At 41.9% G+C, this 15,656-nt stretch overlaps 1 long non-coding RNA gene across 2 annotated transcripts in view; it reads right to left on the bottom strand.

The window, feature by feature from the left end:
- Positions 1-9,615, bottom strand: part of LOC112962933 — a 17,474-nt gene extending 7,859 nt beyond the window's left edge. The window contains exons 1-2 of one of the 2 annotated variants that reach the window (XR_003252458.1): positions 8,987-9,615; positions 4,382-4,485 (exon numbers count right to left, since the gene is read on the bottom strand). This is a non-coding gene — a long non-coding RNA (uncharacterized LOC112962933). The remainder of the gene's footprint in view (positions 1-4,381; positions 4,486-8,986) is intronic. The other variant, XR_003252457.1, reaches the window with a different exon arrangement.
- Positions 9,616-15,656: the final 6,041 nt, after the last annotated feature.

Below are 15,656 nucleotides of genomic sequence, written 5' to 3'. Positions count from 1 at the left end.
GAGAAGGACCTGGTAGTCCTGGTGGACACGAAGTTAACCATGAGGCAGCAATGTGCCCTTGTGGCCAAGGCGGCCAATAGTATCCTGGTCTGCATTAGGAAGAGTGTTGCCAGCAGGTCGAGGGAGGTGATCCTCCCCCTCTACTCAGCCCTGCTGAGGCCACTTCTGGAATACTGGACCCAGTTCTGGGCTCCCCAGTACAAGAGAGACATGGCACTACTGGAGCAAGTCCAGCGAAGGGCTACAAAGATGATGAGGGGACTGGAGCATCTCTCTTATGAGGAAAGACTGAGAGAGCTGGGCCTGTTTAGCTTGGAGAAGAGAAGGCTGAGGGGGGATCTTATCAACGTGTACAAGTATCTGAGGGTGTCAAGAGGATGGGACCAAACTCTTTTCAGTGGTGCCCAGTGACAGGACGCGAGGCAACGGGCACAAACTGAAACACAGACAATTCCATCTGAACATGAGGAAAAACTTCTTCACTGTGAGGGTGACAGAGCACTGGAACAGGTTGCCCAGAGAGGTTGTGGAGTCTCCTTCTCTGGAGATATTCAAAACCCACCTGGACCCGATCCTGGTCAACGTGCTCTAGGTGACCCTGCCTGAGCAGGGGGGTTGGACTAGATGATCTCCACAGGTCCCTTCCAGCCTCAGCCATTCTGTGATTCTGTGAAATCGCATCATATTTACCAGTTTTTTCTCTCTGAGGAAACCATCAAGGTCCTATAAAGAAGAAAGCAGTAGGAGAGAACTCTGAAAGATGAATCTAGACTGGCCTTGCAATGAGTAAATCTTCTGTCTAGCTGTGCTGCTGAGTTTTATAGGTCAAACGATCCTATCCTGAGTTCAAGTTATTCAAATCCAAGGCTTTTGTTTGGCCAACATGGAGCTACAGGGTTTAATCCTTCATTGCCTTACTCTTTGCATAGTGACATTCATGCAGATTGGCTGAGGATAGACAAAGGGAAGTGGAGGCACAAGCATGTGTAGCAACCAGCCTTTGCAGGGCTGTAAATGACTACATGCAAACGAAGACAGTGGGGACTCAGCTCCCTTGGCTAATTCTCTGAAGTAAGCAAGATCTGCAATGAACCCAAACGGGATTTTAGCTCCAATCCATTTCTCATTTGAACAGCCTTCCCTCTTCTCCCCTGCTTAGAAACTTACAAAACTTCCTCTCTCCTATTCTTTTCTAAAGCATCTTTCTGTGACTAAGCCATTTATGTGTCTATATTACATGTAATTCTCTGATGTCAGATGAGATAACAGAGATAATCCTCCTAAAGGATTTGTGGCATTATAGATTACAGCTTCCATTTGTATGTTGTGTGCATTGCCTTCAAGAGGCCTTGAGCAATGGTAAAAGATCTCTGTATTCAGATTAAAAAATATTTACATTCAGCATAGCCTTATTATAGGTTTAGAAACACCAACAACCCAACTAAGCAACCAGCTGTTCAGATCCTGCTGTTCTCTTAATCCACGCAAAGGTAAAATTCTATTGTGGTCAATGGGAGCTTTGCCAAGGTAACAAGGTTTAAGACATTTTCCTTGTGTTTCTTCACCTGCATTTTCTCTATAAAGTGATCACTTAGAAAACAAAACAATTTATTCCAGAAAGAAGTCATCTTTGCTTCGCCATAGTGTGTCCAAGCCAGAGTAAGTACCTACTTTCTGTGCTTTTTTTTTTTTTTTGGATATCTCAACGCCTGTTGACATAAACCAATGGGAATCTTAGCACTTGGTTTCAGCTCAGGGGCCTACCTAGGGCTTAGACACTGAGATACTTTTGTAGATCTGCCTAAGGGTGCTGGATCTGCATAAGGGTGCCCTCACTGGGAATCTCTCAAGAAAAAGTTGAACAGTTACAGCTGAACTGCCACTCCAGAACTCAGTTTCTCCATGGGAATGTGCAATTAATACTCCAGGAGGTGATAATCACTAAGAAGATCTTTAGTTGCATTTCCTGCTCTGTAATGCAAGCTCCTCTGGTGAAGGAACTGAACAATTTTGGGAAACACAGAAGAACTACACTCAGCAATCTCGCAATATGACTATTCTGATACACAGCCAATTCTGGCTCCCAAGCCTGGAAGACCACATAGCTGATCTCAGTTATACTGGATGGTGTGAAATTGTATTCACACAAAAGCACATCCTGCTTAGCACATGTGGAGTATTCCTAGAAGGAACATGGCTAATGATGAGTCTGGGTGACATTAACACAGATATCACGTACAAAATACTTTTGCCTAATTATTAGTGTATTTACATTCTATTGAACCTTGCAATGATCATTTTTTAATTTCCTCTCCTGTGAGATCATTCAGTAGAGTGGGGAAAATTTACATGTTTGCTCTCCAATGATGATACGTCAATCTCTACAGCAAAAATCTGTGTTTTCTAGCCTCACCTGTCCTGTCATTTTGCCTGCTGCGGTTGCTTTTCTGAATACACCAACAATGTTCAACCACCAACAACCATTTCCAGTGTGGAACAAAGATCCACACCTTCAAAGAAGTTTAGGCACCTCTTGCCTAAACTACTTTGAAAGAGCATAATTTTGGTACGTACAAGCTGACATAAGTCTAATGGAAATATACTTCTTGCAGCTTGTGTCTGCATGATTTAGGAAGTTACAGATCTCAGTTGTTTGTTGTCTTTCTGACTCCCCTGGCTCTGTTGAAATCACCACTGTGACAGCCAAGATGAAGTAGCTGACTCTGTGAGCATTCCTAGTCCTTTCCAATACACAGCAAAACTCCTTAGCTTAAATCAGCACTGACGGGAACTAACTTCTTAAACAGGCTTGAACTTGATCCCTGTGAGCACATCTGACTGTGCCCAGGATTGCCTAGTTCAGCTTGGAGCTGGAGCATGTACCCTATTATCAGCAGCAGCAGCTCTACATCAGTCAGCAGCTGGCAGATGGGCCCTTGGGGACTCTTCTAGCCAAGGCCAGCGCAGCCCTATGGCTGCTTCAGTATATTCTCTCTGTGCAAAGCAGGACGCATCTCTGTGCGAATGTTGTTATTGTACAATGGGTGTCACTGATAGCAGGAAAGAGACAATGCTTGGGAGCTGGACACGTTGTTCAAACATCATTCCAGTCTTTTTATATACTCTGATTAAAGCCCTTTACTTAGAACTGCCATCATGTTGTTGCTAGCTACTTCAAGTGCACAGAGAATCTCTCAAATCCTTTTTTACCATTCTTCAAAGGCTGAACTGAATTGTATTTGAGTCCTCGAATTTGTTGTGCTTGTGACATTCTCTTAGTGTAGATTCTGGTTTATCTATAGCCAAATACATAGATCTATGTACACACACTGGTACATTCACAGTACCTATCTTTTCAGCTGCTACATACATTTTCACTATTAGCCCATTCAATTTCTCCAATACATTTCCGGGTCATAACCCCACTGTTGTCAACAATACTTAGCCCTTGACTTCCTAGCAGTATTTCTCTGGCAGTGGTTGGCAGGCCTGTTAGGCAACCAAGAAATCTAAAACAAAGAAAAACTGTTACAAGGAGGATATGGGGCAGGCAGAAGAACAAGTGGACCTAATAGACCAAAGGCCTGAGGAAAAGAAATAAAGAGAGGATGAGAATAAGAATAGCAACATTCAGAAAGATTTGGTCCCAGTGTGGGTAGCAGCAGCATTAGCTGATATTACTAGGGACAGTGCTCAGATCAACTGGAAGTTCATCTGTTGCCGAAGTTCATCTAGTGCGTAAGTACAGAACCAGCACAGGGCTAAATCTCTCAGCTTCCCATGTTCAAAACATGATACAGAATTAAGCATAAAGGCAAAAAGTAAGAAATAATGGAAGGAATTAATTACATAAACCTGGATGTCTCTTTCAGATGCCCTAATTCCCTCCCACAGAACCTGTGCTACAGCTACCAGCCCCATGCCACTGTCTCAGATACCTTAGATCTCCACATTTAGGCTACTGAACTCTATCCACTATGTCCTGTTTTAGGCCTTGACCCCATGCTATTCATCCTTGGGGACAACAAATGGTAACAATCTCCAGCCAGAGAACAACTCTAACCAGCTTGAGTTACAGCTTGACTTACAGCAGCTCAGCGATGACCCAGGTTGTACCCATGGCCCATTGACAGATGTAACCCAAAGTAATTGGCAGCTCAGTTCTCTGCCTGGCTCAGCCATGTGGCCACTTCTAACAGCTTACAGCCACTCCTGTTCCCTGTCACATGTGTTGAATGCAAACCCCATGCAGCTGAGCACTGTCATTTCTCATAATCGCAGCTGTAGAACCCAGAAGAAACAGCATAATCCATCACCAGTCATCCCCATTACCATAACCACATGATCGAAGCTTCGCCGCAGCACAGCCTTTTCTCCTTACCTGTCCATCTGTTTTTCACCTGGTCTCTTCCAGTCACTGCTCTTCCTCACCCAAGCTCTCGAGTGGCCATGACAGGAACGCCTGAGGAGATGAGATAGAAGCACCTACAGCAAATAAATAAACCAATAAAGCAATAAAAAGACAAAGTGAGAGAACAAGGGGGACATAAGCTGTACAGAGGCTTGAAGGCCAGCCCATAGAGTCACTCAGTCTAGACTCCAGATGTGAATGCAGAGCCTCAGTGAGTGCAATACGGCACTCCGTAAATATCTCAGACAGATGTCTCAGGGCCCAAGCTACAAATCCTCACAAATGGTGACAGAGTTGGCTGTTGCTGTTTGTAAAGATCTGCTTCCAAGAGAATCAGTGGTCATTCAGTCAGCAGCAGTTCATTTTTGCTGCCAGATGGGAGAGAACCAGGCTCAGAGTTGCAGTTTAGTCTCATAGCAAACTCAGCAGTCGGTGGATGGGTCATGGAGCCCTCTGTGGGTACTGAGGTTAGCTCAAAATAGCAATCCGGGGAAAGAACTGAGAAGATTATGAGAAACATAAAAGCACATGATCCTAAACTCACAAATAGTTTAAAGGAAGTGGCTACTATGTTTGGTGTCTGAATTCATATTTCGATATTCAAGATCCCTCCCATTTGATCAGCTAAGCCTATAGATGCCTAACATTACAAAGCAGAAGTACCTTACATTTCTGGAGATGTCTGTTATATCGGCTGTAAAGAGCTTGATGCTTATATCTGTCATTTCACAAGCTAAGATTTACTTTGCCTATCTTATGTTTTCCCAGAACACGCCTCCTAGACAAGGTGCCTCACAGAAAGTGATATCCTTGTCTGAGTACATCCACCTTTTGGTCTATTGGCAGCTGTATCCAAGCCCTGTGAGACTAGAGAGTGGATTCAGCTCCCTCCTCTGCCCAATTTAGAGCAGAGAACAGAACCCGTCTCTCCCAGGAAATTTTTCTACTAGGCTACAGTGTATTCTAAACTGAAGCTTTCCCAGTCTGTTGAATTTATCCCACTCTCCTTAAAATATTTAAGTATTTATTGCAGAAGGGGCTAGGACCTGGGTCTCTGCAGCGAAAGTCCACCCTCTGCAGTGAAAGCATAYAATCCACCCTGTCACTGGCCTAATTTAGGATATATCTATTTATGACCCAAAACTTTTTCAGCAAGTCACTCAAAATTGGAACTGACTGAATAATTTATGAGATGATTTGCAGGCAAAAGCCCTGAGTTGGGTTTACTCTGATTCACAGGGATAACATTATTTATGATTTTTTGTTCAGATATAATGCACGAACATGTTTTAGTGTGGCCAGTAATTGTCCCAAGATTTGCAGTAGGATTTTTTTGTTCCCCTGTTTTACAGTGCCAATAGCATAGTGACTTATACAGTATAAAAGATAAGCTTTTAAACCAAACAGCCCAGAAGAATCGGATAAGGAGACATGTGCTACCAAATCAGTCTCCTATTCCTGTTGTGCAGTTATACCCTGAGGTGTGGCCCACTGGAAAAGTATCTAAAAAGGTCATCATGTCTCTCTCCTCATAGGACCTAGACTCACAGATATAACCTGGAGTGAAATAAGATTAGGATAAGTTACTGCATTACTTCATATTTGCTACAGGCTGAGAGCTCATATATAGGCAGCAGCTGATGCAGGATGACTAGTTAAGCTGCCATGGCAAACCACTTGGGACTCTGAGCCCTAACTAACAGCTGCTTTTTTCTCATAAGTCCTAAGGGAGGTCAGACATCTGCCAAAAGACATTCTGAAGAATACTGGGCTCCCATCGTGGTGTATTTCCTTTGAAGGCTGCAGGGGCTAACTCTGATTTACACCTGTATCGCATCTGACCCTCAAACCATAGTTGGAATCCACTTAGTTCTAAACAAGATGTTGCCAGAGCTGCAACGTTTGACCCTGGGTCTAAACTGATTTATCTGAACTGACAGGTGTATGATTTTAAGATTTAATTCATTTACCTTCCTATCCTGAACATGACCCCCCAAAACATAGCACAGAAAGAGCTGTGCTGTGCCCTTACATCCTTTTCCTTATTATTCTGCACTTTCCCAAGAGAAAAGGCCTTGAATATAATGGTCTAAATAAGAGTTAACTCCAAGATCTAAACAAGAACATTGAGCAATTGATTCAGAGCACATCATACCATTCTTCCACTTCTTTGGTAATGAATGCACAGCATCACCATGGCTGAAAGTTAAAGGGGATATTTCTCCAGGTCCCTTAGGTTGGCTTATCCAGCAATTGTGTTGGCAGCTTGGAGCTTTTCCCAGGATCTTCTATGGCCAGGGATGCCACAGGCCATTTTATTAAATGTCAATGCCCACTGCTGGTTATTTTTTAAAAAGAAACAAGCTTATAATATTTTTTTCTCCTGCTCCACATCAAAAGGGCATCTATGTAAAGGTCTTTTTAGAGGGGATCCTTTCTTTAGGAAAGAAACAGCATAAAAGAATTGTACATGTAACCCTACTGTGCACCAGTTTGCTCTCTCCAGGATGAGAAAGTCATTTTCCTTGCCTTGCCCTCAGATCTGCAGCAGTGTAGCAACTCTTTCTCCAGCACAGGCTCAGAATTCATCCCAGACCCAGAGATGCAAGCTCCAGTGGGTAAATAGTTAATCAGCAAGTAGAGAGAAATGTAAGATAAGTGAACCTTTTCCTGTTTCTGTACAGATCTCAGAGAGGTGGAAATCATGTAGACAAGTAAAAAAAATAGGTGGTCAGATACAACTGAAATTCCAAAATCCTTATCTCTGTCCCCTACAAAATCAGAGTCCCTCCAAATGACAGACCACAGCACCTTCCTCTCTTGGAAGAACACACTTATTTTTCCATTCATGCAAATACAGTAGTTATCTGATAGACTCAAAGCTGCATTTGTCAATACCTGTGGCCTTATGAAACTTTTGGGAAGACATGGCAAACCATTTTCAGGGAAATGGTGCTTCACTTACTTTCCAGCCCTCAAAGAATGTTTTTTCTTCCTCTGTTTTGTAAAGTGCTGTCAACACTTACAGTGCAGTTTATTGTAAATACACAATAATAACAATTGTGCACATTCATCTCTGATTCAATTCCTATGTAAATTTATGTTAATATGTATGCAGATTAACGCTGCTCCCCTTGGTCCTGGAAAGTTGTCAGAATGACATGTGGGTTCTGAAAAGGTTGTGTACCACTGATCAGCATTTTTCTATAGTATTCAATAACTGATAAACCAACAACACAGAAACTATGGATATTTCTGTTCATTTTTGCTGGATAAATCAGTGGAATCTTTAAGATGGAGTTACAAAGGACTAGTCTCTAGAACCATAATTTGCCCATATTTTTTTCTATTTCACAAAAGAACAAATATTTACAGGTGGGTTCTTTTGAGGAACAGGATGGTACAGGGGAGTTTTGCTAGTGACCCTTCAAGAGTTGATATGCTATCTCTTAGGTACAAAAGCAATTTTTCTCTCTGGTATTCAGTAACCACTAAAGCAATGCCTAGAGATTATGGATAGGCCTCCTTTTTTCCTGGCTAAATTAGTGCAGTCTTTAAAAGAGCTCTAAAAGGACACATGTATTTTATTCTCTCCCTCTTAGCCTCCCTTTTCTCTGTTTTAACATAGAATACACTTACTTACTTTTCTACTGCGTGGGCAGCCAGAGCCATTCTGAGCACCCAACTCGCACCAGTGGCAAAGTAGCTGGAGTGCTACGGTTGTTCTCTGCTGTCCTGCTGGGGATGTTTGGCTATGACACTTTCTGGTACTTTGCAGTAAATAGAAACTAATCTTTAGCTCATTCCAGTACTGATTCCCTATAAGGCTCCCAGGCACTTCTTAAATAATCACAGCAGGACCTAAATGGGACTTTGAAAGATACATGGGCTCTTTGCACAGGGATGAATTTCCAGTAATCCAAAAGGGGATGGGGAAACTGCTATCAGAAGCAGCAGGCGCCACAACAGTCGGCTAGGAAGGTACACCAGACAACAGAAGTCCAATTGCCAGAAAGTATTTTTACTCCTGCAGTTCACAGCTGAGGACTTGATCTTGACCTTTGATACATAAAACAGATTTGCTCTGCAGCTGGAAACTCAGTTGCAACATTTGTGCTTGGAGGGTAAGATTGTGCCCAGAGCTGATAAAGCTGGAAGCTGAGTCATCAGTTGTGAAGTAAGGCAGCAACCTCTTGACCAAAATCGGATACCACTCCATTTTCACTCTAATAACGCTTAATGGGCTAAGAAGGCCAGTGGTTTTGGAGAAAAACAAGTAAGAATAGGATAACTGTACCCCACACAGTGATAAGAAACTTCAGTCATCGACTCTATTCAAGTCTGTCAGCTGGTTTTAAGACTGACACTGATGCTGAGACAAATCCTTTCCTCTCTAAGCTCTTATGACTTGACTCTGTTTTAGAGTGTTATTTCACTCTACTTTTTAAATCTCATTTTATTGAAGGCAATCTTAGCCCCAAGAGCAAAACAAGTAAAATAAAAGCAATTAGAGCCTGGAAGGAATCTGTATTTTTCCTTTGAAATAGAGCCCATGTCAGACAGCTTTTCACATACCTTGTTCAGTGTAGGTTCCATTATGGCATCCCATCAGGCCCATTCAAACCAGGTTGCAGAAGTACTATGGCTGGGATCCAACACTGCCTTTCTTCCTGCAATAGTTATTGGTGGTGATTTCATCTCAATCATTTTCTCTTTCTCTCCACCTGTCATGCAGCTGCCTGCCTGTCTTGATAAGACCAAAGTGTAGCTCATGGAATCTATATGATAATCACAAAAATAGTTATTTCTGCTGAAAAATGGATTTAATTCCCCCTCTAAACCTTTGTGGATTGCCAACTGGGGGTGTGAAACCAGCTGGCAAAATATGTGTTCAATTTCAATTTCATGACTTTCATATACTGCAGCTTCCTGACTTTAAATGGTTCCTCCCCTCTCTAATGAGAGCACCAAGGCCTTGAGTAACAGCCCTCGCTTTAAACAAAGTTTTAAAGTAGCTTCTTTCTATGGAAACTTCTCTGGGGAAGTTTGACAGCTTGCTGAACCCAGGGCAACCTAATGCCTCTTCTTTCACAGCATGAGCATTTGTCAGAGAAACTAAGAGTCAGGCTTGGTGAAGACTTGTATCCATGAGTACTCTGCAAGTAAGTGGTACAAAGTGTGGGAAGGAAGCTTGAAAGTAGCGCTGGTAAAACAGTGAAAAACTAATTCCATCAATGTTTTCAGAACGTAAAAGTTTGAAATGGACTCTGCTTTACTTTTTTGAATCTTCCAACCTTTTTCTTATAAAATTATTTTAAAAAGTGAAACAAAATGCCTTTTTATTTACTGAAAACATTGTCTTTAGTACATTGTTTATAGGCCAAAAAAGGATTTTGGAGAGGAGGGATGACTAGGGGAGGAAAACATGATATAGGGAAGAAAATCCTGTTACATCTCTTTACAGTTAATCACACAGAAGAGAAAGGCTATTTCATGGGAAGGAGTACATTAGGTCAGGTAAAGTCATCTAGGTCAGAGCCTCCAAAAGTTAGGCTGAATAGTGCTTTGGATGTGAATATTGAAATCAAAGGTGTCATCCATGGAAAAATACTATTTGCTTGCAGACTCTGGCCTTTCAGACTCTTCCAGCTGCCCAGTTAATCAGTGAAAGCCTTTAATAGACATTAGATGAGCGCCTTAATAATAACTGAGTCTTTGATTCTGGAGTTACAGAAATTTTAAAAGAGCTCTACTAGCAAGCTTGCCTGAAAAGGACTGCAGTATACATCCTTCCTGGTCAGAGGCCAAAATGCTCCCACTTTGTGACCTTGCCTCCTTTTCACTGTTCTCCCTTGGGAGATGGGAAAACAGCAAGGCCCTTTCAGTCAAGCCTGCTAACATTACTTGAGGTGTATGTCTAAACTGCAGTCATGTGGTGGCTGCTGTGTAGTGTAGGGTAGTTCATATCCCAAGCTATCTGCGAACCAACAGAAGTACAGTTGTGTCAGCAAAGAGCTCAGCAAACCTACCTGAAAATGTAAGGTTAATTAGCCTGTGTTGAGTACTAATGTTGCCATAACCCGATTGTTACAAGCATTTCCACTAGCTTAAACCTCCCTGGATGTTTCTGTACCGTCACTGTGGCTATCACGTGTGGGAAAACTGTAGCAGTCTGCAACTAACTAGACAAACCCAGAAAGCATGACTGAGCTAGGGCTAGACCAGAGCTTTTGTTTAACATCTAAATGAAGTTTTACTGTTGTTTTGTTTATTTATAACTCCTGGCAGGCAGAAGGTTTTATTTACATTCAGCCAAAGCCTTGAGGAAATACTGAGGTTTGGGAGTGGAGGGAGGATAGAAAAAAAAGAGAGAGAGAGAGAGAAAAAAGAAAACACTCTAAACAAAAGCTCTCATGAAGTTGATAGCATCGCCAGACTAGCAAAGCAAGCAAAAAAGAGTCAAAAATTCCAGGCACAGAATTCAGAAACCGCAGCTCTCTTCCAGGGAAGGAAGACACTGCATCTCATTTCTGCTCTGTCTGCTGATACGATCTACAGAAAATCCATCACCAGCTGAAAGAGGGATGCATTCATTGTCAATGCTTTCCATTGCTTTGGTGTCCCAACTTTCATGGGTTTATTATATGCACAGCCATGGACTTTTCTGTGAAAGAGAAAGACAATACAAGCTTGTTTATTGTTGCTCTGATGCTTTATACATTAATTTCCCCCCTTTGATTGCTTCAGCTACCAATAATTGCTATAAATTGAGCTTACTACATACTATGGCATGTATCTCCCTATATACATTTATATATAAATATGAAGAAGATGGACAGTGAATAGCAGAATTTACTGAGAAGCAAGAAGAAATTAGCATATTCAGAAACGGGAGAAAACTAAGACTTGGTGATGAAGTATTAGGGCATAAATATTAGATAACTTCACATTTTCTTCTTCTGTCATAATTCTGTATCCAGGATTACTAAGATTTCCTCTGCACACCTATCCATTCAGGGAAGAAGACAACAAAAGGGAAACTACTCACAGAAAATGATCCACCTAGTTTTGTATAGAGAGAAGGAATAAACTTGGAATCAAGTGATGGAAAAGAGCAAGGCTCAGGTAAAGGCTAAATTATAGCACCAGTCAGGGAAGAATAGTAATATCTGTGGAGCATTTGCCTTTGAGCAAGAGCTGAAAAGGACAAATAGATTAAAGCTAACAGTGCCAGATCCACAACTCAGTGAAGTCAGTGTACATATCCCCATCAACTCCAGCTCCATTGGAGCTTCGGTCCAATGACAGAACTTGTGGTACTTCTCACTGTAGCTTCTTATCATAAATACCTCTCTCCATACATATTTGCTTCTAACTGATAGCAATATGGAGGCAAACTTCACCTAAGTGAAGGRTAGGACTGTGAAAGCAGGCCATGCTTGAAACCTGATTTAATAGGTCTCCAGCAGATTAGGGGGTGGTGCCAGCCCTTCCATCCCTATGACTTAAGAGAATGGTAGTTGTCTGACTATCTCAAAAGACTGCACTCTCTTGATTTGAGCTTAGGAATCTCTACTATTGTCATAACAATAAGTTTTCATTTTTACCTGGTCAGTGCCAACCAGACTGAACTGAAGATAAAGAAAATCACCTTCCAGTAACTACTATACCTCAAAATAATGAGCATAGAACTATTAGTCTCATTAAAGATAATAAAAGCAAGACTCTTCTGGCAAACCTGTGCAGTTGCTGATTGTGAAGCATCCTTCAATCCTTTTTCCTCAACAGCCAAAAATGATGGCAAGCAAAGATGCACTGTGTCTTCACTGAGTAAAAAGCATTCAGCCATTTACATGTAGTTAGAGCCAGAGCTCCACTTTGAACTTTGCTACTGCATGGTTGGTGCAACATCCATTTCAGGATCAATATTAGAGGTTTTGTGTTGTAGTATACTCTTGGTGCAGTATTAGTGACAGGACTGTAATCTTTCATACTCCAAGCCCAAGGCTGTACATACTGTTTCCTTTAGCACGTCATTATGTATGAGAGACAACTGTTATTTAAACCAGTAAAGATGTACATATCCCAACCCAGAAGACAGAAAAGACATGCAAGTCCCACACGTAATTCAAACTGAAACATTAGCAAGTGTGGCAGGCATCCCAGGATTCTAACTTAGGACAAGAGCCTTTCAGAGCTTAAAAAAAAACAGTTACACCAACAGGCAAGCCTTAGGTTCCTTGCCTAGCTTCGGTAGTAAATGGAGCTCTATAGGTCTGTGTCTGCTCAGACATTTGCAATGCAACACAGCTTCCTCCATAGGCAAAAGTCATTTTGGCTTTCCCTGACCAGTGAGGGAACAGCTCAAGCTGATGGCCCTCACCCTTTTGCATCACAAGACATTTCTAAGATTACAATAGAGGGAAACTATAATCAGTGGGAAGGGAGGAAAGAGGGAAGAGGCAGGAAGTAAGTTTGACCTTACATAGAGCCACCTTCACTTCTATAGCCTTTTGGAAGATCTCATTGAATGGGAGTGTGTTCATCCACTGGTGAAACTGGACCTGAAGTCTGCTCCATCTCCCAACAAATTCATTGTCTTTTGTTCTGAGAGTAGATTTGTTTTGGTTGGTTTGTCCTGAGCAGAATGTCATAAAGATTATATGACATGGGATCCCCCACAGAAACATCACTTTGTGTCAGAGTATCTGACAGTCTAAACATTTCCTAGTAGACACTTTATTTCTCAGTGGAGTGTAGCTTTCTGCAAGAGTCCTTAATAGGCCAGCTGGATGTCATTACATAATTAAGCATATGAGCCAAGATCCTCTGAGGTAGACTTGTGCACGGCAATTTTACCACGTAAGATCAAAATGTTTTTCTTCCTTTCAAAAGATGTAGCACCATTTGTTGTAATACCTTCATGCAAGGGATCAAATATAATATTGACTATTCATTATCACCTGTAAAGAGGTCAGTAAGTTTCTGGAATTCAGAAGGTTTTGGGGTCTGAAGGGATATAGGCCCTGGGGCTTGATGACTCATCTTGACCTGAAACTTTGGAATATCACCTGCTGTCTTGATTGTTCATGCTTGCTGCTTGGCATTTCAAAGTCTCTCTGTCTCTCTCTTTTTCTCTTTCCCCCAAGGCATCAGTCTTACAGACACTGCCAGATCTAGAGATGTGAAGAATATACAAGAAAGAGAAAGTGAGAAGACCATGCATTGGGAGCCCGGTTGGTATACATCTGCTTTGCTAAGCTTGAATTGAAAATGAGTATCATTATTCTTGTCTTGCATGCATCCTACTGTGTTTAGTTATTGCATCACACAGAAGAGGCAATGGGTATATCCTGTGGCTAGCTCCACTGGGCTCAACATGGGTTAACTAACTCCTGAATATCCTAACATAGGGAGTTTTTCAACCTGTATGCACCAGTTTGATCTCCAGATATGTCCTGATGGAGGAAGGTTTAGAGGAGACTGTGGGTGTCATTATGTGGAGACCCTGACAAAAGTTAACACACTCTTTATTGATTTAAGAAAAATTCAATGTTGTATTCATCTAGATACTGTATTAAAAAGTTCCCATTTTATACAACATTGTCTATATGTTGTAGAATATAACCTCCAAGAATGCTTTTTGGCAGATGGTTAAATATTTAAGTAGTTGGGCACAGATTAAAAAAAAGAGAGAAAGAGAGAGAGAGACAATTAGAAGGCTTGAAGCAGTTAATATTTATTAGTCACAAAGAGTTTGACAGATTGGATGTCTTCCTACCCACACAATCTCTAGTAGAAAAAAAACAAACCCCTCAATGTTCATCATATATGAAGCAAGCCCTTATATGAGGCAGAAGTGGACAGCATGGACTTCCTGAAGTTCTTAGTATAAGAGAGTGAGATTAGCAGCTACTGCTTAATTCAAGAACAGGCCAGAAAAGAAAATGTAAATGAAGAAGTTTTTCAAATCCCTCCTGTGGTAATGCACAGAGCTCACCCTGGAAAGCACCCAGGACTGAAACCTAAGGACTGATTCTTCTGCCTCACTTCAGCTTTCACTATAAATTATGCTGTCTCTAGCAAAGTTCCAGGGCTGTTTCAGTCACTGGGGATTATCAGACAGCCCATTTTCTATTAGCTTTGCCCCTTCTGTTGGCCCTGATTGTAGGAGAGAAGGTGCACAGAGTAAAGAAAGACCAGTTCTAGAACTGCATAGGACAAGACTCTCCAAATAATTGGTTAAACAGGCAGAGGAGGCCAAGAACTGACAGATTTCTAAGACTACTGTAGGTGCCAGTTTCACTGGATGCATCCTCTTTTATCTGCCCACAAACCTGCTGGAAAAGAAATGTTGGGACATTTGCCTCTGCTTGCTGGCAGCCCCACAGAAAGGTCAGAGCAAGAGCAGTAACAGTGGTTCTCACTAGGCTGCAGATGCCCAGCTGCCATGAACACACCAAGGAACACAGCTCAGCACTTCTCATGCCAAATCAGGCCATACAATTGCACTGAGCCAATAGCCAGCCCACATAGGCAGCAGGTTGGATGAGCTCAGGATGGACTTATTATGGACATGTGGCCATCAGCACAGCACATACGTGGTAGGTCTAACGTGTTCTCCATCTGTCAGATTCCTGATACGTGCAATTGTCAGTGTCTCTGTCCAGACAAATCCGGTGCAATGAATGTACACAATACTAGTGTACAATAAGGCAGCCACTTGAAACTGTTACCTTCCTCTGTAAGACTGATACTGACAATGTCAGTAATTCATAAAAAAGATGAATCAAGTAAAATAAAATAGCATTATTTTTATACTATGTGGCTAGAAACAGATGAGGCATCTTTATATCTTGCCTCTCTTTTTCTAATAGCTCTACTGAATGGTCAGCATGTGCCACAGAACACAATCCCTTGGGCTCCTTACGTTCAAAGGCAAATAGAAAGTAAGATAAATCCAAACACGGCATCTTAGCAATGACATTTGCACCTATCCACATGCAGTGTTAAAAAGAATGGCTGCATAGGATTCACTGCAGCAGGCAAGAAGACGAGTGGAAAAGAATTTCATCGGTGTCTACACAGTGAGGCCCAGAGCAAGACAAACAGTCAGATATAATATACCAGCTATACTTCTTATCTGGTACAAACCAGTAGGATCAGACCAACCGCCCTGGCAGGCTGCTGAACACAGTCATGATCTGGAGTCACCCCAGAACTGCCTCAAGAGAACCCAAGAGAG

Source organism: Apteryx rowi, unplaced genomic scaffold, assembly GCF_003343035.1.
Source record: "Apteryx rowi isolate R43461 unplaced genomic scaffold, aptRow1 scaffold_159, whole genome shotgun sequence".
NCBI classification, from domain to species: Eukaryota; Metazoa; Chordata; class Aves; order Apterygiformes; family Apterygidae; genus Apteryx; species Apteryx rowi.
Note: the sequence above shows the minus strand (reverse complement) of the source record. Positions and strands in the feature narration are given on the sequence as shown.